The sequence below is a fragment of the Protomyctophum bolini genome, assembly GCF_963924005.1.
Source record: "Protomyctophum bolini genome assembly, chromosome: 21".
NCBI lineage: Eukaryota > Metazoa > Chordata > Actinopteri > Myctophiformes > Myctophidae > Protomyctophum > Protomyctophum bolini.
This window is the reverse complement of record NC_137882.1, coordinates 37,916,050-37,939,713: the sequence shown is the minus strand read 5'-3', so window position 1 is coordinate 37,939,713 and position 23,664 is coordinate 37,916,050. Positions and strand designations below refer to the sequence as shown.

The window sequence follows — 23,664 nt, the reverse complement described above, 5'->3', positions numbered from 1 at the left end:
TACGTTCAAGTTTGACCAAGGGAACGTCGACATCGCCCTGGTCGAGGAGGAGGAGGAAGAGGACCAGGAGCAGCTTCCTTGTTTCCAAAACTAATTTCTTTTTTTTTTTTTTTTTTTTTGGCCAGGAAAATGTTGACGACGCTGTTGTCGTCTAGGAGCATTAAGACAGTGTTTTCCTTGTAGGCCTATTTTGGGGCACCGTAGGCCTACCCTCTCCCCCGCACGGGGTCATAGGCTACGTGCAAAAGATTTGCTTTTTATTGTTTTATTATTATTATTTTATTATTATTGTATGTTCATTCATTATTTCTTGTTCACGAATAAATTTAATACTACTTAAATAATACTTGCTTTCTTTATCCCAACCAAGACTCACACATTGTTTCAGGGGGGAAAGACCAACTCTTTCACTGTTTTAATAACATAATACAGACAATGAATGTCATTGCTTGATTTATTGAATATGCCTACTTTATTATAACTTCATTACCAGTTGGCCGAAAAAAGTACACTAAATAGAGTTCAATACAAGGTCTGCTAAGAGGATTTAAAACCCACGAAAGGGCTATGGCTTAATTGGTTATATATGGGAGTCCTTCCTATTCAGTTCATGGGACATTTAATGACAAATATATACAAATATACAGTACTATGCAAAAAAAAAGTCATATAAACGGTTAGAAAGTTGATGCTCAATGTAAACCTTTATTATTTAGATTTAGATTTCTGCTATTCTGTATTTCAGGTTAAAATAGTTGTAATAGTTTGATATATGCATCAATGAAAATAGGTAACCTTCCTATAGAATTATTTTAACCTTGAACCGGAAGTGAATAGTGATACTGATTTGCCATAGCTATGCACAACAACTAATATTGGACAGTTGGACCTCTAAGAGTTGGACACCCGTGGTAATGGGTCAACTGCATGTGGGTGTTGGATGAAATCCTTGACAAGCTTATGGTAAGAATAATCAATAGATGTGTGACATTATGGGTAAATACAATGATTTAACGTGGTCCGTAGCTCTCGTCAAATGTTGATTTATGTAGTTGTGTTAGACTAAAGTCACACTAGCGCTAATGCTAATGCTGGCTAGCTAACGCCAGGTTAACGTTTCAACTATAAATACGATACAATCTATGTCAATTGGTAAAATCTAAATGCACGTGTTTATGTGATAAAGTAGCTTATTGGATCATGAATCATTACCACGGATCCTTAGTTATAATCTGATGTTATGTTACGTTTCTCATCCGCATCTCATTCAGTAAGCTATATTAGCTGTGGTTGGTTTATCTGTCATGGTGGAACTTGAATGACAAAGTCTGCATAAACGTTCATAGTTCAAATATAAAGTGCTCACGTTTGCTAATACCTGCCCGAGCACAATTGAAACATTCGTGACCATATGGTGAGCTATGAATCTATAATATTGGTAGTATTATTAGCATTAATTTATCATACAGTTATGTTGTAGCCATCACAGTAAACGATACATTACATGAACATCATGATCATTATGTTCTCCGATATACACTTGCTAATAGACATACTAGTGACTAGTGTATAATGCCAAACACTAGCGTAAATATAACTGAGTTTAGAAATGTATTTGTGTGGGTATAATGTACACAGTTTTGCTATACTTACACATCACATACAAATATAGACTAAGTATAGAACATCTATTCTAATTAACACATGTGCACAATGCTTGATTATCTTCCATTAAATTAATTTCTAGGTGTGCACATTATGAAATTATGACCGATATCCCATCTGATTATATATCTGCAGATACAGATTCCGATATTATACAGAAGACCACAATGGAAACAAGCCTATGGGTGGCCAAAAGGCTGTTAATAAAGTATCAATCAATCAATAGATAATGTTTACCTCTCACAAAGAAAAAACTCTTAATTTCTGAATTCAACATGCCTCACGTTGAAAATGAAAACATGAAGCGAGTGATCATCAGCGACTTTATCGTAATCTTAGTGAGGTAAGCAAGCAAAAATATGTCTGGAATGGGGTGGGGGTTGCTTACAGAGTAAAAGCGGCCATATCTTCCCGGCACCCCTAGCTTCTATTTTGAAAGAAATCCCAGTGCCGATTGTGTTAATGTGGAAACTACGTATGTTGACATGCGCACATACATGGAGCAAATTTCCACTAAATTTCTCTTGTGTTTCCATCACACCAAGGATCCAGGGCCTGAGATGGAAGCAGTGATCCTCAGCCAGGAGAGCCCCGTCTCCTCATGCCCCAATACAGCAGCCTGAGAAGCTGTCGTCTCGACGCAGACCAAAATGTTCAAAAATAGCAGATGTACACGCTTGCAGCGTGGCACAGAGTAACACGCTGTGAGCTTGTATATCTGCTTTTTCTCAATAGCCAACGCCAGCTTTATTTTCAATGCCATCCTAATATCTTGTCCTCACAACACATGTAGAGTAAATACAAATGTGTGTGTCTCTGTCTGCCACAGCTGCGTTCAGAGATGGAGAAGAGGCAGGCGGTGAGCAAGGCAGTGACAGGAGCCCAGGCTGAGATGGAGAGAAATGTAAACGGGTGAAGGAGAAGTGTAAAAGAGGAGCTGTTGCAAGAGCTGAAGAAGAGTTTACATTCCATGAAGATGGTGAAAAAATACCTCATCTTCAAGCTGAAATTGTGTCACATCTTTTGATCTTTACAGGGTTTCTGTCCGACATGTATACATACTCACAGGGTCATCTCTTTCACTGGTGTACAAACATGATATTTGTGATTAGGGTTCAGATGAGTAAGCCTAGAGAACATGTATTTTATATAGGATATTCAAATCTAGGCAATATAATTACACAAAAACATTATTGTATTGACAGTCCTTGATGGTTGTATAATTTGTGTTCTGTAGGGTTTTTCCCACTTGCTCATCTGCCATGGTGACAGGATAACTTTGTGCCACAGCATAATGCGCCCCCTTAAAAGTATAAACTAAGGGCTGATTCATACTCCTATTTTACTGCTGTTTCAGAGCTGTAGTGCCGAAATGATTTCGGCTCGTCAGAAATGTTCATTAGCACAGAAGAGCTGACTTTAGGACGGTACCCGAACCTCAAATGACGTCACATTGTAGGCTCTACAGCGCCGAACTGACTTTTATTCGGCTCTAAAATAGGAGTATGAATCGGCCCTAATCATGTACCCAACAAAGATCGTAAAGGGACAGTTTAACTATATATTCTCAGTATACTAACTATTTCACAGAGTTGAAAGTGAACATTGAAAGACAAGTACTAATTATAAAACTGATCTGTTATTTTTTCCACTACATGTTTGCACACAGATTCCATGTAGGCCTATGTGACAGAAATGAGAATGTGTTGTATGTTTATTTTATTCATACTGCATATTTGTATGGTTTATATTGGAGCAGGTGTTAGCCAGCTATCCACTGTGGTTGTCTCACTCACTTTGATAGTGACCAACTTTTGTGTGTATATTTTTTATCAATATGTATGTGGTAGTGCCCCTAGACTGAATGTATCACCTGAGCCATTTCGCTGGATCAAAGACATTGAAGGCTATTCAAATAAGTAAAAAATGGTGTTGCAGTGAAACCCTGATAAGAGGGACTAGAAATATTTGTATGTTCAGCATGCTGTGCAGATTTGTCACTTGAAAACAAAATGGTGTTAGATCACATAATTATGATCTTAAATGGAAGCATATCAGGTTTACAAATGTAAAGAAGTGGGTGAAATTAGTTGTCAGCTCCACAAGCTAGAGCGAAATGGCAAATCATCAAATTATGAATCTGCAATTCATTTGATAGACTTCAAATTTGATGTTCAATATGCACTTGGTTAAAACCGTTGTCAAGTACTAGCGCTGCTTGTGGATAAAATGTCCAGCAGGAGGCAGCAATGCATCAATATTCGGAATGCTATGTAATTTGAACTGTTAATCTGAAGTTTATGTACACGTTATAGTCTATCAATGCCTCACGGTTTAACAGGTAATGTACAATCTGTAATAGATAAATGTACTTAAATACAAGAGCGTTACCACTGAATTTATATTCTCAAATCAAATCAATGGTCACGTGTCACTTAATAAGAATATTACTCGGGCTGATCTTAATTGGTAGGCTATTGTTTTTGATGCGTGCATGTGCGAGAAAATTGAAAACAGATTTTCAATAATGGCAGAATGGTGCAGTGAATCTGTACATTTACGTAAGTACTGTAGGCTGCTTAATTTTGAGGTATTTGTACTTCACTTAAGGAGGCTACTTAACTCCACTACAGTCTCAGATCCAAATATTGTATTTTTACCCAACAACATTTCTTTGACAGCTTTATTTAGGCTACTATAGTTAGTTTGTAGGATTTTAAAAAATATATATATTTGGTGTAAAGCTTTTGGTACAAACATGTTCGTACTTGTATATGTATATATATATATTACAAAACATTAACCGCTTCAGCAGTAGACTATACATTTTGGTCATTTGAAAATAGACTAGCTTATAGGCCTATGTATATTCGTACGTCCCTTGTTTTGATGAATTGAAAATGGTGGGCCCTCTTGTAAACAAGTAATGCTTAAGGTGTCGTCCACTCACAGCTAACAGTTTTTGTATTGATATTGATTGATTGAAATCTTTATTAACAGTTTGCAGAATTACAGTACATTTCAAGCACAAACTCAATACAAAGACTGTTAACTGTGAGTGGACGACCAATTAAGCCTCACACTTGTTTACAACAGGGTCCACATTGTTCAATTCATCAAAACATTTAGAGACAAACAAATACACTTCTATGTAGTTAAAATATAGGAAGCGAAAAGGGAAAAAAATATATATACAGTGAATAGACAGATATGTACAGTAATTCTGCAAACTGTTAATAAATCAATCTGCTATTTAAAATATATTCTATAGTACATATTATTGTACTCGATGCAGAATGTGTAATTATTACACATTCTGCACAAAGAGTACTTTCTTTCTAGTTTGATACCAACACTTGTGCTTTTAGTATATTTTGAATTCTGGACTTTTTACTGGAACAGAATGTTTCATTAACTTCATTTTGGATTATTTACAAAACGTGAGTACTTTTCTGTCTTCATAAAACAATTGTAATTATATATATTGAATCCAGATAACGTTCAACTGTCCATTTATTTATTTTATCTTGACAATGTATGAAAGGCACGGCGTTTTGGGCGGATGCCCGTATCTGCGACACCGCGGATTACATCACTTCCTCTTGTGAACTCAAGGTAAATGGTCGCTAATCGCTATGGTCACTTTAAATAGATGGAGTAGTACAATGTAATACCTAAATGGACAAATTGCGTTTAACCCAGTTTATTACTCAGCACCCGGCACCAGTATGTGTCTTTATGTGTTCGTTTATTTACGTTTTAGTCATGCTATCAGGCTATGTTGGCCAGGCTAACTTATGTACTAACAATAAGCTAATGGCTAAGGATAGCGTGCAACGAGGCTCGAGCGGCAACACACGTACTCACGTAGGCAGTTTGTTTAAAAGATAAAGCAAATAAAACTGTTACTGTTATGACGTTCAGTCATTCTAAATCGGGGCGGAACAGTGAAATTGTTGTAATGTCAGACTCACAACTCTATATTGAGCTAGCCAACTAGGCTATCATAGTTTGAGCTATAATTTGCGAAGTAACAATCAAGCTATCGTTAAATCATGCATGTTGCATTTAGAGCGTGCCGGTGCTGTGTGTCCGTTTGAGTTTAATTGTTGTAATGTTTACATTGTTAGTAGTCAGTTCTATGAATTTATTACACCGTTAATCAGTATTATTAACAGTTTGCAAAATTACAGTACATTTCAAGCACAACTCAATATAAAAGTATTAACTGTGGAATATACCATAAAGCATTACACTTGTAATGCTCCACCATGTTCAATTCATCATAATATTTAGAGATATTAGATCTCTTGTATGATGTAAACAATGTTATGGCTAATGGTTTTGAGAACTGAGTATCTTAACCTATTCCTATCTTAACCTATTTTCTCCTCTATCTCCTCCCACTCCCCCACCTCCCTCCCGGCGACCCTCCGTCACTCCTGGTGACTACTCATTTTACAAGTAAGAACATGTGTATTCTTATAAACTGAAACAATCATTCATTTAATGAACAAAAACATGACACCATGAAGGTAATTAACAATTTTACTTTGCCGATATACATTATTATTACTAAAGTCTTTTATACTCTGGCCATTCAAAAATAGCCGATCTACAAGCTTGCATGATGGCAAGTTGTGAGCTTGTTTTTTTACTTAATATTGAAAACAAATAACTGATTATTTGCTTAAAGTAATTGTATCAAATTGGGCATTATGTGGCGTAAATGCATATCAAACTGGGGGTTCCTCAAAGCAAAAAATGTTGGAAATCACTGGTCCTGTGTACCACCCGGTGTACAGAACTGCCGTTTGCCAGCTGATGGCACAAAACAATTACGGTGGTATAAGAGTTCTATTTATCCATCATGCAGATAAAATGAATGATTTGTTTCAGATTCTGTCATTTAAGATTTCAGCCTTTATTTTTTATTTTTTATCAGACATATTGGTATAACAAAGTAAGGTGAGCATCTCCCAAAAAACAATTTCACCGTTGAAACTCTGGCAAAACAGAGCCCACATAGAGTGATTTAGCTGTCTGACTTGTATATCATGGTGTGTGAAGCCACAGAGCCATCTAGTGGATGTTTTGCATAACAGACATGGAAATGGTTCAATCCGGTTGAGTTCAGTTTCAGGCTCAGCATTGTTTTCAATGAGAAATAGTGAGTTAAAATGTGGAGTCATTTTAGCATGCGTGTGCTGTGAGACATGGACATGAAGCTGTTGCCCGTCCATGGTGGCTATTACTATTAGTTACTGGGATTTGCTGGAGTCCACTCACTTGACTGCAGCAAGAATGTGATCACATTATTCCTCCCTCCATGTAGAACGCTGTGCCCCTCTGCTGTCCCTTATTAGTATTGTATGACAAAAATAGCAGATCTTTATTATTACCCTTAATTTTACCCCCCATTGAAGTTGTTTATTAATCATAACCATATGATCCCTTTCTTTGTATTTTAGTATCTTGTCTACCTATTGGTTTTATACCTGTGTATATACTGTATGTAGTGTGTATTGTTTTGTACTCAACCTATTGGTTTTATACCTGTGTTTATATGTTGTTTGTATGTCTGGCCTCGTGGGGAAAGATGGTGGGTGGGTGGGGACGACTGGGAAAGGAGTTGTGGGAGAAAATGTAAAAAAACGAAGAGTCATATTCTCTGTCTGTGAAAATTACATGTCATACTCTTTGAATAAAATTTACTTAAAAAAAAAAAAAAATAGCAGATCTACAAGCTTGCAACACACTGTGCTTGTAGATAAGCCTTATTCGGCATGCAACACCTCATATGCTGAAATATCAGTTAAATTGTACAGAGCTGTGCTGTTTACCAGCTGATGCCACAAAACAATTACTGAGGTATATTACTGAGAGTTCTATGCATTGATCATGCAGGTAATGAACAGAAAATGTTGCTGAACCTAACCTATGGTTTTTGAAGACCTTCAAATTCTTATTAAACCATTTTGACCTGAGATCAGATTCTATAAATGTCTTCCACATCTTGACAGTTTTCTGAAAAAGCTGTTTCTATGTCAGTGGTTCTTCGGTTTAAAAAAAATAGCAGACCTACCTACAAGCTTGTAGCGCGCCACTCGGTGGCACACTATGAGCTTGTAGATCTGCTATTTTTCAATAGCTAAAGCATAACATAATGCCAACACCAAAAGTTCCCGCCCACAATGGGTTAAAAAAGAAAAGAATGGAAATGAACAAATACAAATTCTGCATGTATAGCAACTACAAACTGATCAATTTCTTCTATCTCCTTCAATCTGCAGATCAAACGACACCACCCTACCTTCTGAGTAAGTATTAAATGTATCAGCTTAATGTTTGCAGATAAATGGCCATGAATGGCCTACCAAACATCACTGGAATCTCGGGGAAAGCTTACCAATATCGCCTCCCTCGAGATTCAGAGCCGGAAGATGCGTCTACCTTTTGTCTATGGTTTTCTGCTTCTGGTGAAGTGTCGGGTGTGGGTGAATAGACCTATATGGGATTTGCATTCTCTTCCACACTTCACACAGGGCGATACATTGACACAGCATTTTACAGTGAAGATTGGGATCCCAGAGATATAGATAAATTTGGATCAAATGGGGCTCTGTGGCATAATGCATATCAAACTGGGGGTTCCATGAAGTTAAAAAGGTTGAGAATCACTGAACGCTAAACTGTATTGGACTGTACAATCCTCACGATTTAACCCAGATGTATGCATCGTCAATCACTGAAATTAAATCTACAAGCTCACAATGTGGGATGTGAACGGTTGACGTTCAATTTACCCGGTGGCCTCTACTCACTAAGCTATGGCCAGAATGTGAGCTTGCAGGTCTGATTTTCAGCTCACAACACCTCTAGGTCGTCCCAGACCAGTCATCCTGGTTCTCCATAGATCTGGCCAGCTCATTGGTGCTTTGTGCTCCTGCCTTGTTCTTGAGTATGTCCACATAAGTTAATGTGGGACATCCTTATACTAACATGCTGGCTGACAGCTCTAATGCCAAATCCCAATGCCCAAAATCTCAGCCACTTGTTCACTCACACTCAACACACTCGCACTCAAACAAACGGCAATGATTTATGTTCGGACACTGACGTTATATGATGTCTACACGATTGTCACCTATTTCAGCAGGTCACCAATTCATTTCACGGTGATGCCGCCATGCTACTGTGAGTGAACAAGTGGCCAAGATTTTGAGCTTGGGTGTCTGTGTCCTGCTAGTCTCATTCTCCTCGCTGCTATTGTCTCGCACACCCTTGGTATTCCATCATACAGATTCTTGTTGGTAACGTGTTTTGACATATGAGGTGTAGATAAATGGTGCATTTTGTGTTACCGCAACACCTCATGTCAAAATGTACAGAGCTATGCTATTTACCAGCTGATCACAAATCTACTGAGGTTTACAGGTTTGATTCACATGCATCATGCAGGTAGTACAGGTGCAATACTTTTTTCTCCCAGTGGATTGAATACAAACCATATTTAACCCATTCTGACCTGAGATCAAATTCTACAAAATGTCTGTTTGAAAATGAATTTTCTGAAAAAGCTATGTTTCTGTCAGTCGTTCTTCGATTAAAAAAAAATAGCAGACCTACAAGCTCGTAGCGCGCGCTATGAGCTTGTAGATCTGCTATTTTTAAATAGCTAAAGCATAACATAGTGCTAACACCAAAAGGGGTTCCCGTGTAAATGTGAAATCAGTGCCTTACTGATTTAATGTGGTTGACGTTTTAGTATTTTAGGATATTAAGTAATAAGGTCTTTTGATTTCAAGGGCCCCAAAAAAAGTATGAAAATATGTGCCAGGAACACATTTTTCTTTTTAAACAGAACTGCATGCTCATTTGCTATTTTCAAATGGCCAAAGTATGTTGAAGTGCTTGCATTGATTTAGATGCTACATTAACTCTTTTTGCTGGGAACCCCCTCAAGGAACCCTGGGGGTTTCCAAAACCCAGACCCCACTTTGAGAACCACTGCTTTAAATGACCAACTGTCAACCTAGCTTTAAGTGGTCATCACTAATACTCATAAGATGACACCATTCCTGCCTACCCACTTTGTCGCAGAGGATAGCAATGTGTTAGTGATGGCCAATTGAACGATAGGTTGAAACTGTGAAGTGTTTAAATTGGAGCAGACTGATTGAATGCAAGCTGTTACAATGTAAGCCATTTAGTTATAAATATGCAGCAGTGTGCATTGGACTTTACTCCTTTACCAGGAAATGATTGTAAATGGTCTATTAACCCAATTAGACCTGAGGATACATCTGTGTCACCCTATAGCTTTTAACCATGACTATAAACTTTACCTGAAAAATGGCAGATCTACATGCTCTGAGTGCTGCGCTACGAGCTTGTAGCTTGTTTTCTTTAACTCAAATCTTTGCTTCTGGGGGGGTCCCTGCTACAACATATTTTCAGATGGGGTCTGTGGCAAAATACAGATAATTCTCGGGGTCCTTCCTTGACATGAAATGGTTTGAGAACCACTGATAAGGTTTTGGAAGACATATTGTAGAATCTGGTGCCAGATCTCAACAAAATAAAAATATTCTTTGAACAATTAAGTAATTGCTGATTTTCTCCTTTTCATTCTGCAGACGTAGCTGGTTGCTGTTGTGCTACACTTGAGTAAGTATTAGTTATCAACACTGATAATGTTTTTACACAATATTTGTATTCAAGTTGAATATAGGTGCAAGAAGTGATGTCACACACACAATTTTGACACACAAAGGTGTTATTCCTAGTATGGACTTTCAGTGGTTAGGTGACCACCGAACTACAACATGACGTCACTGAGCTGCGGTGAAGAGCCTACCACGGCCACCACCTCAGCCCTACTCTCTGTTTTTACTCGCCACCGCTCCACGCTATTTCAGCTCCAGTGGTCACCTCGCCACCGAAAATCCACACTATGAATAGGCCTTTAACCCATTCTGACCTGAGATCAGATTCATACGAGGTTTCCACTGGACACACACTGGTCTGATTAACCCATTCTGACCTGAGATCAGATTCTAAAAAATGTCAGTAGTTTGTTTTTCAAAAATAGCAGACCTACAAGTTTTTTCTACTATCTTGCTTATGCATTTATGTTACTGATATACTTGTATAAACGTGACTATGAATATTATTTCTTTCAGGTAAACCTTGTGCAGTGAACCCTGGGTTCCAGTGGATCCTGTTTTTCCTCTTAACCCAACACCCCAAACCCTGCTATCTCTCTGCCTCTGTCTTTTGTCTCTACCCTTTCTCTCTCTCGCTCGGAGAAGTCTCAGAGTTGGGAGCAACTCTTGAGACTTGCTCTGGTCATACCTCATACAAACCTTGATACAACTCTTGATATACAACTCTTGATATACAACCCTTGATATACAAACCTTGATTTACAACTCTTGATATACAACTCTTGATATACAACCCTTGATATACAACTCTTGATATACAACCCTTGATATACAACTCTTGATATACAACCCTTGATATACAACCCTTGATATACAAACCTTGATATACCAATCCTTATATACCAATCCTTGATGTTGACATTGATATACAAACTGATATACGTTGATATACAAACTGGCCAACTATCCGGATACGAACTCAGCCTCAACTCATCAGCTTGGTGTCTGCACTCTACATACTGAACCAGGACTGGACTACGTACTGGATACTGGATCACGATCATCAAAGCACTCACATTTCACAATCTGTTCAGAATTAAATACTCTTAACATTAGTAGTCTGTACTCCTAGCAAGACCACGCTCCGGTCATTGTTCAGGTTCTTTATAATAAAATATACTAAATAAAAACAAAATATATGGTAGTTTGATAGGCTTGTTTAGAGTTCTGTTTGTGATAATTAACCTATTTGCAACTCCGACAGGAACACTTTGTACTAATCCAGAGTGCATTCTATTGAACAGTGTTCCATCAACTGAAGTAACTGCTATATTTAAAGAGTGTATACATTAAAAATAAATATTTTACATAATCATCAATATATTTAGCCTATATCCACTGAATATTGAATTACTAATCTGACTATTCAGTACTACTTGAAGGTTATTGCTTGTGTTAAAATTGTACATAATTTCATTGGTTCAAAACTAAACGGTATAATTTCCACATTCCTTAGTACAGTTTATGCATACATAGTTTAATCAAATCTTTGATCAAATACTAAATCTACAAAAGTAGTGTTTCATATCTATATTTGAACTGCATATACTTATAGTTACCTTATAGGTACACCGATTAAATTTTGTCTGCTGCACTAATCAATTCCTGTTATCTTATTTTCCTGTTCATATTTGTGGTCACTGGTTATATAACATTGCCTGTAAGTGGACGTGACACAAATCACTTGCTTCTGTTTGGTACTATAGTGAATGTCCCTCAGTGATTGAGATTGCATTGTGGTTTTCAGTAGCTCACATCTGGTATATTACGTAGAATTCTGTGAAACTACAGTTGACGTCTGGTCCTATATTAACAATTGTTTCATAATTTTCTGGGTGTCTATAGAACAAGTTCATAGTGAACTATAGCCTACTGTATCAATCACTACATTCTCTGAAGATATTTGTGAATATCGTAGTCCCTATTAAGTTACCATAAAAACATTGCAAAGCACAAACTTATACGCAATATTTAAGGTTTACCAGTGTGACAAATAGCCTACAAGAACAAAACGTTACCATGCCGAGGAAAGGGAAAAAAAGTCAAGCAACAAAACAACGATGGGTTAAATTGAAATTATCTGACGATGTGATACCAGGTCAACAAATGCATGTTCCCCACAGCTGCAATGATGTGAAACCAATGTACTACACTGATGCTGTAAAACAGGTTAGTCATAGTGAAGTTGGACATCTGTCGGGGACATCTCATATTCAACACAAAGGCCAATCTGACGAGACGAGAGTTAAAGCATCCCATAGTCAAAACAGCACTAAATACGATGTATTTTCCAGGAATAAGCAGTGTGCCTGTAGTTCTCTAACATTTCTGGCATTCCTTCATGAGGAAGAACACATTACAGCAGCAAACCTGGACCTTGTATTGCAAAAGGGCGACAGCATGTACACGAAGGTCAAGTGTCGGTTAGATGCAAAAGTAAAAAAAACAGCCGATCTACAAGCTCACGAAGGGGGACAGTTACCTAAAACAAAGAAAAAAATTGATCATACTCATCTAGCTACAGATGAACTACCGGACAAAGTGTCTGCCCGCGACCATGACTACCATGTAACAATGCATCATGATCTTTCCCAGTACGGTTCATTCGGAGATCCTCCATCTAATTATGCAGAAGAGTACCTAGATCTAGAAGCAGGACTTAGCTGTTTGTTAACAGAGGTGAACTATGCATTGCTGGTAATGACTGGTTTAGTAATTGCTGTGTTCAGGAACAGATCAGGAAAATTTGGTTTCTTTGACCCACACTCTAGAAGGCCTGATGGATTACCATTTAATGAAGATACTCAACACTTAGGCACTGCTGTAATGATTACATTCACAACATTGAAAGATATGATTGACAGGATTATTGAGTGCCAACTGTTGTTTAAGACGTTACCAACATGCATGTATGAACTCATGCCTGTAGGATTTCACAGTGACGACGTGGATAACCGTGATGTCACTATTGCCGACTCCATTGACCTGTCACCACGAGCTGGAATAGAAATTCCAACAACATCAAACACAGATGTCTACAGCACACACCATGCAAACAGGCAGGCTAAACATTCATTGTCAGAAATGTCTGATGTGATTGTAGGACATTGTACAGAATATCAAACAAGCAAGTGTATTGATGACAGTGCTGTATCACCTATGAGCGAACAGAAGGATGCTAAAGTGCATTGCCATAAAGACTGTTTATCTAAGAATTTGACACATTATCTTAAAAAGCGTGTAGGACCCATGGGTGAGCAGGAGTTTAAGGAGCGTTTTTCTGACAACATCACATACTGTGTTAAGGATACAATCGTGACAGCAGGTCAACAAATACAATGTGCTCCCCACAGCAGTAAAACACCATTACAGAAGATGTCTTCCACTGATGCTGTCAAACAGGTGTCTAAAGTTAGACATGTGCCAGGGACATCTAACCGTATTCAACACAAAGGCCATTCTGATGAGACAAGTGTTGCAGCATCTCATAGTCAAAACAGCACTAAATACCATGTCTTTTCCAGGAATAAGCAGTGTGCCTGTAGTTCTCTAACATTTCTGGCATTCCTTCATGAGGAAGAACACATTACAGCAGAAAACCTGGACCTTGTATTGCAAAAGGGCGACACCATGTACACAGAGGTCAAGCAGCAGTTGGATGCAGAAGTCAGAAAAACAGCCGATCTACAAGCTCACGAAGGGGAACAGTTACCTACAAAGAATAAAATTGCTCATACTCATCTAGCTACAGATGAACTGCCGGGAAAAGTTTCTGCCTTCAACCATGACTACCACGTAACACAGCATGTTCGCCGGTACGGTACATTCGGAGACCCTCCATCTAATTATGCAGAAGAGTACCTAGATCTAGAAGCAGGACTTAGCTGTTTGTTAACAGAGGTGAACTATGCATTGCTGGTAATGAGTGGTTTAGTAATTGCTGTGTTCAGGAACAGATCAGGAAAATTTGGTTTCTTTGACCCACACTCTAGAAGGCCTGATGGATTACCATATAATGAAGATACTCAACACTTAGGCACTGCTGTAATGATTACATTCACAACATTGAAAGATATGATTAACAGGATTATTGTGTGCCACCTGATGTTTGAGACGTTACCAACATGCATGTATGAACTCATGCCTGTAGGATTTCACAGTGACAACCTGGTCAACAGTGATGTTACTATTGCCGACTCCATCGACCTGTCACCACGAGCTGGAATAGAAATTCCAACAACAACACACTGGGTTAAAGAGCATGTTTCTGACAATGTCACAGCAGGTCAACAAATACAATGTGCACCCCACAGCAATAAAACACCATTACAGAAGATGTCTTCCACTGATGCTGTCAAACATGTGCCTAAAGTTAGACATGTACCAAGGACATCTAACCGTATTAAACACAAAGGCCATTCTGATGAGACAAGTGTTGCAGCATCTCATAGTCAAAACAGCACTAAATACCATGTCTTTTCCAGGAATAAGCAGTGTGCCTGTAGTTCTCTAACATTTCTGGCATTCCTTCATGAGGAAGAACACATTACAGCAGCAAACCTGGACCTTGTATTGCAAAAGGGCGACACCATGTACACAGAGGTCAAGCGTCAGTTAGATGCGAAAGTCAGAAAAACAGCCGATCTACAAGCTCACGAAGGTGAAGATGGTGCATCTTTACCTAAAATAAAGAATAAAATTGCTCATGATCATCTAGCTATAGATGATCTACCGGACAAAGTGTCTGCCCGCGACCATGACTACCATGTAACAAAGCATCATGATCTTTCCCAGTATGGAACCTTTGGAGACCCTCCATCTCATTATGCAGAAAAGTGCCTAAATCTAGAAGCAGGACTTAGCTGTTTGCTAAAAGACGTGAACTATGCATTGCTGGTAATGAGTGGTTTAGTAATTGCTGTGTTCAGGAACAGATCAGGACAATTTGGTTTCTTTGACCCACACTCTAGAAGTCCTGATGGATTACCATGTCAATATTATTATCAACACTTAGGCACTGCTGTAATGCTTACATTCACAAAGTTGAAAGATATGATTAAGAGGATTATTGAGTGCCAACTGGTGTTTGAGACGTTACCAACATGCATGTATGAACTCATTCCTGTAGGATTTCACAGTGACAACCTGGATAACAGTCATGTTACTATTGCAGACTCTGGAATAGAAATTCCAACAACATCAAACACAGATGTCTACAGCACAAACAGGCAGGCTAAACATTCATTGTCAGAAATGTCTGATGGGATTGCAGAACAGTATTTTCACACCGGCAATATTGAGTGTACTGATGAAAGTGCTTTATTATCACCTATGACTGAACCGGAGGTTGACATAACGTCTGCTGTTGATCATAAACATTGTAATGTCACTTGCAATCAATTATCAAGTGCAGATTTTAAAACCCCACACACTAACTTAACTCACACTGAAGCATCTCAAAGTATGACTTCCTGTAAGTTTGTGACTGGACAATCTTTCAAAATCACAAATATGAGCAAGGACCAGATAGCACACATGTTAAAATTGGGAAAAGGGAAAAGACGAAAATATATGAGGACTTGTGAAAAACTTGCATTACAAAAAACTGGCAATACAATACAGAGAAAGAAAACCAAAAATATGAAAGAAAGGGCTTTGTATGCTAGATGCGAATTGTATAGACAAAGGAAAAAGTTGTATATTAACAAGCGTTTTTCCAATGATAGTGCATTTAAAATGAAACATATGCAAACAATGAAACAAATCAGTCAGCACAGGTACACAAATGATGATGAATTTAGACTCAGAAAGAAACAAAACATTCAATACAGATACAAAAATGATCATGAATTTAGACTCAAACATATTGAAATCATGAAACGAATCGATCAACACAGATACAAAAATGATCTTGAATTTAGACTCAGAAAGAAACAAAACATTCAACACAGATACAAAAATGATCTTGAATTTAGACTCAGAAAGAAACAAAACATTCAACACAGATACAAAAATGATCTTGAATTTAGACTCAGAAAGAAACAAAACATTCAACACAGATACAAAAATGATCTTGAATTTAGACTCAAACATATTGAAATCATGAAACAAATCAATCAACACAGATACAAAAATGACCCAGATTTCAGACGGCTTCATTTACAGAAATGTAATGCTTATTTTTATAAAAGATATCACAGTGAAGCAGCATATAGACTCTTTCATAAGATGCGTTGCACACGGAAAATAATACAACAATACAGACAAGAAGATGCACTACGTGCACAACAACGTAACATTGTAATGCAACAAGCCATATCTGCTTTTAGAACAAGCATACAAGATGGCCCCACTAATGCCTGCACAGTATGCCATAGAGCATTGTTTCCAGATCGAGTAAAACACTGCAATAGGACAGCCTACGTAAAAAATCCAGATGTGGTGTCTGCTTGCTTGACAGGAAAATATGTTCATGTTTGCAATGATGAATGCAGAGAACCACAACATTGCACAGTACCCAATGAGAGGAAGCAAGAATGGATCTGTGCCACCTGCCATGACTATCTTAAGAGAGGGCACATGCCACCACTTGCTATGGCTAATAATTTGGAGCTGGTAGAAATCCCCCCTGAATTGTCTGATCTTAACATATTGGAGAGGCATATTTCATCCAAGTACCTAACATTTGCTAAAATCATAGCTCTTCCCAAAGGCCAGCAGAGATCACTATGCGGTAATGTAGTATGTGTGCCATCTGAAGTAGAGGCGACTGTCAATGTTTTACCCAGACTTAGAAGTGATTCTCAAGTGATGAGAGTAAAGTTGAAGAGACGATTGCACTACAAAGGACATCAATTGTTCCAGACTGTCACTATGTCTAAAATTTTAAAGGCATTGCACACTTTAAAACAAATTCACCCCGAGTATAAGGACATAACTATCAGAGATGAGGCCGAATTGTGTGACCCGACAATTTACGACGAGGAAGAAGGTGACAATCAAATTGATGATATCATGGAAGATGATGAGTATGATGATGATGCATTGAGGGACATTGACAGGTGTGAGCAAAATGCACTGAATCAGCCACACGATAGTCTTGGTGAGGAACAACATATCGATATCCTGCCTCGTAATGACAATCAACAACAGGATCACTCAAACGATACAGAACTAGAGGGTGAACAGCCAACTGGTGGCATTGCCCTCGAATCTTGTCTACAGCCAATTGACATTGCAGACCAGCTATTATCGTTCAGTGAAGGAATTTACTGTATTGCGCCTGCTGAAGGTAATAAGCCGGTCAACTTTTTCAGAACACCTAAGCTTGAGTCTATGGCATTCCCAGTGCAATTTCCCACTAGTGTAAACACATTTGATGATGCAAGACCCATTAGGTTAACACCCAGCAGTTATTTTAAATCAAGGCTTACCTCTGTAGATAGTCGTTTTGCCAGAGATACAAATTATTTGTTCTTTTCACAATTCGTAACAGAAATACATTTGGCTACTTCCAGTATGTCAATACAACTGCGTAAAGGAAAGCCTAAGACACGAGATGGACGCAAAATAACCTCCAGGATGCTGCAAGACAAACACGAGGTTCAAAAACTGGTGCGAAACAAAGAGGCAATCAGATTCATGCAGCCACTGAGAGGAACCCCTGCCTATTGGGAGAAAACAACCAGAGATCTGTTTGCTACCATCAGACAATTAGGAAAACCGACTTGGTTTGGTACTGCTTCTGCTGCAGAGATGAGATGGCCTCAGGTGATTGAAGCAATTAAGAAACAACAAGGTGAACAGGTTAATTTTGAAGAACTTGACTGGGCAACAAAGTGTGAAATATTACGAAGCAATCCGGTTACAACAATGCGCATGTTTGATAAACGTGTTGATGAATTATTCAAACTGTTTCTGAGTGCCGCGCAGCCGCTTGGCAAGCTTGTAGATTACTGGTATCGTTTAGAGTATCAGAGTCGTGGGTCACCTCATGTTCACTGTTTGTTATGGATAGAGGGTGCACCCGTGTATGATGAGGACTCTGATGAGACTGTGTGCAATTTTATTGACAAGTACGTTACAGCCCGGTTGCCTGACCCAAATACTGAGCCAGAACTATACAGAAAGGTTAAAGAGCTTCAGACACACAGCAGAAATCACTCCAAGTCATGTCGCAAAAACAACAAACCTGGCTGCCGATTTGGATTTCCTAAACCCCCTGCGAGTGAGACCATGATAACGAGACCTACAGATCCTAAGCAGTTCAGTGCAGCTAAGACGAAGCTTAAACCAGTGGTTGAGTTGCTTGACGACCCTCAAACTGAATCTCTGGATTTACCACAGCTACTGGCTGCATGTAATTTAAGCATGGAAGAGTATACAAAATATCTCGAATCACTGACCAGCTCCAATAAGGTTATACTGAAACGTGATCCAAAGGAATGCATGGTGAACCCATACAATCCTTATATTCTTGATGCCTGGGATGCCAATATTGATATCCAGTACATTCTGAATGCATACTCGTGTATCATGTACATCACAGCCTACGTCACCAAAGCTGAGCACGGGATGAGCCAGTATCTCAAAACAATGATTGAAAACTCAAATCAAGACAATGCCAACCTAGACGAACGTGGGGAAATGATGCAAGTAATGCAGGCGTACACCAAAATGAGAGAGGTCAGCGCTCAGGAGTGTGTAACTCGTGTATGTGGTATAAAAATGAAGAGGTCTTCACGCAGTATCCGTTTCATACCAACAGATGACAATAGACTGAAAATGAGTTATCCCCAATCACGCTTGGAGAACACTATACCAGACTCAGAAGATGTGTGGATGACGGGGTTAATTGAAAAATACCATGCTAGACCTGAACGTCCAGACTTTGAGGTGATGTGCTTGGCTGATTTTTCTTCCACTTGCAATATTGTCTATGGCAGGCAGAAATACACAGCTAAAGATGTTGTGCCTCTACTTAATGAGATGGGATTTGTGAAGAAAAGAACAAAGGGGAAACCTGCCATCATCAGATATTACCACGTCTCAGAGGAAAAGAATCCTGAGGGATATTTTGGCACACTACTCAAACTGTACCTCCCACACCGCTCAGAGTCGCAGCTGAAAAGTGACAACTTTCAAACATACCAGTCCTTCTTGCATAGCGCCTGTGTTCAGCTACCTGGTTCAAACCAACTCCAGCCAGTATTTCTCATTGTCAAGGAAAACAAATATAAATATGAAAAACACAGTGAAGAGATCCAGAGTGCCATCGACGAATATGAGCAGAACGGGCCCATGCAAGATGAATGGTGTAATCTGGCTCCTGAATCTGAACTGGTGAGGTTGGAATGTATCGCAGAACGCGAAACACAACATTTGGATGACCAACATGAACAAGAAGATGTCCCAGACTATAGCGTTGAGTCTGAAGCTACAACAGCTGCACCGATGATACAAACCTTTCAGATAGACCCTGTAGTATTACGCCAAATGTATCAAGGTCTGAACCAGAAGCAAGCATGCATATTCTACACAGTTAGAGACTGGTGCATGAAGCGTGTTTGTAATCTACCCTCAGAGCCATTTTTCTGGTATATAAATGGTGGTGCTGGAACAGGGAAGTCACATCTAATCAAATGCATCTATTCAGAGGCATCCAAGATATTGTCCAGGCTCGAGAGAAATCGTGAGGAAACTGACATATCGCAGCCTACTGTTCTGTTAACCGCATTCACCGGTACGGCAGCTTTCAACATTTTAGGCAAAACGTTGCATTCCATCTTTAAGCTACCAAGATCCATTCAACTTCCATTCCCAGGACTTGGCAACAAACTGGATGAAGTGCGAGCAGAGCTTTCAAATGCTGAAATTATTGTCATTGATGAAGTGTCCATGGTCTCAAAGAATCTCTTTGCCTATGTAGATGCCAGACTAAAACAAATCAAAGGAAGTCAAAACCCTTTTGGAGGAATGTCAGTACTCGCTGTTGGAGACTTCCATCAGATTCCACCAATTTCACAGACTAAACCTCTCTGTGTCTATGAATCATGTCAGATAGACCTTTGGCGCGACCAATTTCAGATGATCACATTGACAGAGATCATGCGTCAGAAGGATGACATCGCTTATGCTGAGACGTTGAACAGGATCCGTGTGAAACTAAAGTCAGATACCTTGTCTGAACAAGACAGAGATATGCTTTCACAAGCCATCACCGAACCAGCACTTTGCCCAAATGATGTACTTCACATCTTTCCTACTAATAAGGAGGTCAATGAACACAACGCAAAAACGTTAGCGCTGCTTCATTCTGATGTCACAAACATTGATGCAGATGACTATAGAAAGGACAGATCATCAGGAAGAATGGCCAGACAAGCAAAACCATGTCGTGGAACCAAGAACGACTTACCAGACACACTACAAGTTGCTGTGGGTGCTCGCGTTATGATCACCAGAAACATTGATGTGGACGATGGACTTGTGAACGGCACATTTGGTAAAATTGCCCGAATAGTTACCTGTGAAAAAGATGGTGCTATATATACAAAGATGCTTGGGCTTGAGCTGGACAATACAAATGCAGGACAGAGGCACCGTCATAAAACACGCGGAGGACCTGATAATGTTGTGTACATCGAGAGGATAGAGGAAAAGCTGAAGCACGTAGTACGCAGACAGTTTCCCATGAAGCTCGCATTTGCCTGTACAATACACAAAGTGCAAGGCATGACAACCTCTACTGCTGTAGTGTCCCTAAAAAAGATTTTTCAACCCGGTATGGCTTACGTAGCTCTCAGCAGAGTAACCTCTCTCAGTGGAATGCACATCATTGATATGGATGAGACTAAAATCTATGCCAACCCTGAAATCACTGCAGGCCTCGAGAGCATGACCCAACTCAGCTTTGAGGACATAATGCCACTTGCTCACAGCACGCAAACACTGAACACGCCTGACACTCTCACCATCATCCATCACAACACAGAAGGACTGGCACCTCATATCAGTGACATAAAGAGTCATCATGAGCTGGGTCTAGCAGATGTGTTGTGTCTCACGGAAACTCACCTGCATGGATCATTTGTTGCTGAGAGTCTCCATTTGGATGGCTACAGTATGTTCAAGCGAAACAGAAACGTTTCCTACACTAACAATTCTTGCATGGCCAACAGTAACGGGGGTGGAGTTGCTGTATATGTGAAAAACAACATTCAAGCCCGTGAGAAGCCGTACATACATAATGTAACTGACCTGGAGTTTGTGGTTGTCAAAGTTGAAGCCCCAGTGAATGCACTGATTGCTGCTGTGTACAGACCTCCAAACTACGGTGTTAATCAATTCCTCCCAAACCTGAAAAGCCTCTTGGACTCTTTAGAGATCATGGATCATCACCCAATCATTGTGTGTGCAGACTTCAATGAAAATTTGCTGTCCAGTGGAACGCATGCAATATTTGATCTGTTTGAATCCAGAGGATATGCACAGCTAATCACAACTGCGACCACTGAAAAGAACACACTGTTGGACCACATTTTCATCTCTCGACCACAGCATTGTGTCCAGTCAGGTGTATTACGAACCTATCACAGTTACCACAACCCTGTATACTGTGTAATAACCTCTAACGTGTCTCAGTAGAGTAACAGTTATCAAATGATATCAACTTGTATTGTGGAATCTTAAATCCGTATTGTGAAATCTTACAGTGCAATATTTTAAAGTCTTTCATTTTATATGTCAAATTATGTGCTACTGACCACCAATTTATTGTTGGCATTATGACCAATCAATTTAAAGCTATTTCAGGTGAATAATCTGTAGGCTATTGTGCCTTGTTTTCCAAATAAACAAACAGCCAACATCTGATATAAAGTAGATTTACAAAGTCACATTTAATAGACTATTGATATACAACATTGCACTATATTGAATTATTGTTTAATAGAGTAAAGCATAATGTAATGTAGTAGTTTAATTCAGCATAGATTAACAGAACATAATGTAATTAAACAAATTCAACACGATATAATCATAATAGACATCACTGTACATTTTTATGTAGTTTAGAAAAAACAATGTTTAATATAGCAAAACATAATGCAATGTAGTTTAATTAAGCATAGATTAACAGAACATAATGTAATACAACTAATTCAGCATTATTATATTATTCAGACATTACTGTATATTTTTATTTAGTTTAGAAAAAACATGTTTAATAGAGTATATAGAGTAATAGAGTAACGCAATTAAGCTTTTGAATAGATTAACAGAACATAATGTAATACAACTAATTCATATAATAGGGGGGGGGGTCCTCCATGCAGCCAAGCTCCACCACCTGCCTTGGCTGCCCCAGCCTCTTTGAAGCTGAGAAAGAAAGAGTGATGGACATAGGACCCCACAACAAAACCACAACACTTGGTTTCCAAGAGACAGAAATAGGACCCCCCCCCCCCCCCCATAACAATACCCAACCACTGGATGTGGCAGTCGCAGCCCATCCATCCTGCAGCCCCCGATTCCATAGCTGCAACATTACAAGTAAGTTGTTTCCATGGCATGCCAAATATAATGTATTGTAATCCTTGTAATGTGAGTAAGCATCCAATGCTTATTTTGTAACTAACCAAATGCTATTTACAGCTATCTGCAAACAACACTACAACTCTTGGTTTGAGAGGAGCAACAGATGGAAGGAGGATACCCCACCCCTCCCACAAACAAGAACACACCACAGACAGCCCATCCACCCTTCCATAGATACCCTACCTGTTATATGTAAGTTAATTGTATATTAAAATGTATTACAATCTACATAATACGATTAAGCATTCACTACTCAATTTGCAACAATGCACAATTCATATGTATTAGTGATACATGTGTGCTCGTGTGTGTGTTTTTACAGGAGGTATCAACCACACTATGAAAAGCTTCACATTTCCAGAGAATGCCAGTCAATCCTGCACCACGTCTCACAGTTCCTGCACTACTGCTACCTGCTGAACGCTTATCTGGGCTGACGACTTACTGCGTTTAATTTACTTTGCATAAGATCCTGGACACTGGGGAGCACTGGATAATTACATTCCACGTTTGGAGCCAGAAGTAGGCGAGTATGGCAGGCTGGTTAGCCAATGACGGGTAAGATCCCACATGGGTAAAACACCCCGGGACAACCTAAGACAGGCACAGTCACAATTACTCAGCCTTAAAGTCACAGTGAGTATCATCTCACCAACGGGTGACAAGTGTGTGT

The 23,664-nt window shown here is 39.1% G+C and overlaps 2 long non-coding RNA genes across 3 annotated transcripts; both read left to right on the top strand.

Moving 5' to 3' along the window:
- Positions 1-855: 855 nt before the first annotated feature.
- On the top strand, positions 856-4,318 carry LOC308335973. Its single transcript, XR_013966106.1, has 3 exons — positions 856-963; positions 2,211-2,369; positions 2,495-4,318. It is a non-coding gene; the product is annotated as an uncharacterized lncRNA (long non-coding RNA).
- A 974-nt stretch (positions 4,319-5,292) lies between these two features.
- Positions 5,293-10,991, top strand: LOC308335972. 2 transcript variants are annotated; one of them, XR_013966104.1, is made up of 4 exons: positions 5,293-6,129; positions 7,959-7,985; positions 10,305-10,335; positions 10,851-10,991. It is a non-coding gene; the product is annotated as an uncharacterized lncRNA (long non-coding RNA). The 2 variants fall into 2 exon arrangements; XR_013966105.1 differs by lacking the exon at positions 5,293-6,129 and having other exon boundaries at positions 7,411-7,985.
- Positions 10,992-23,664: the final 12,673 nt, after the last annotated feature.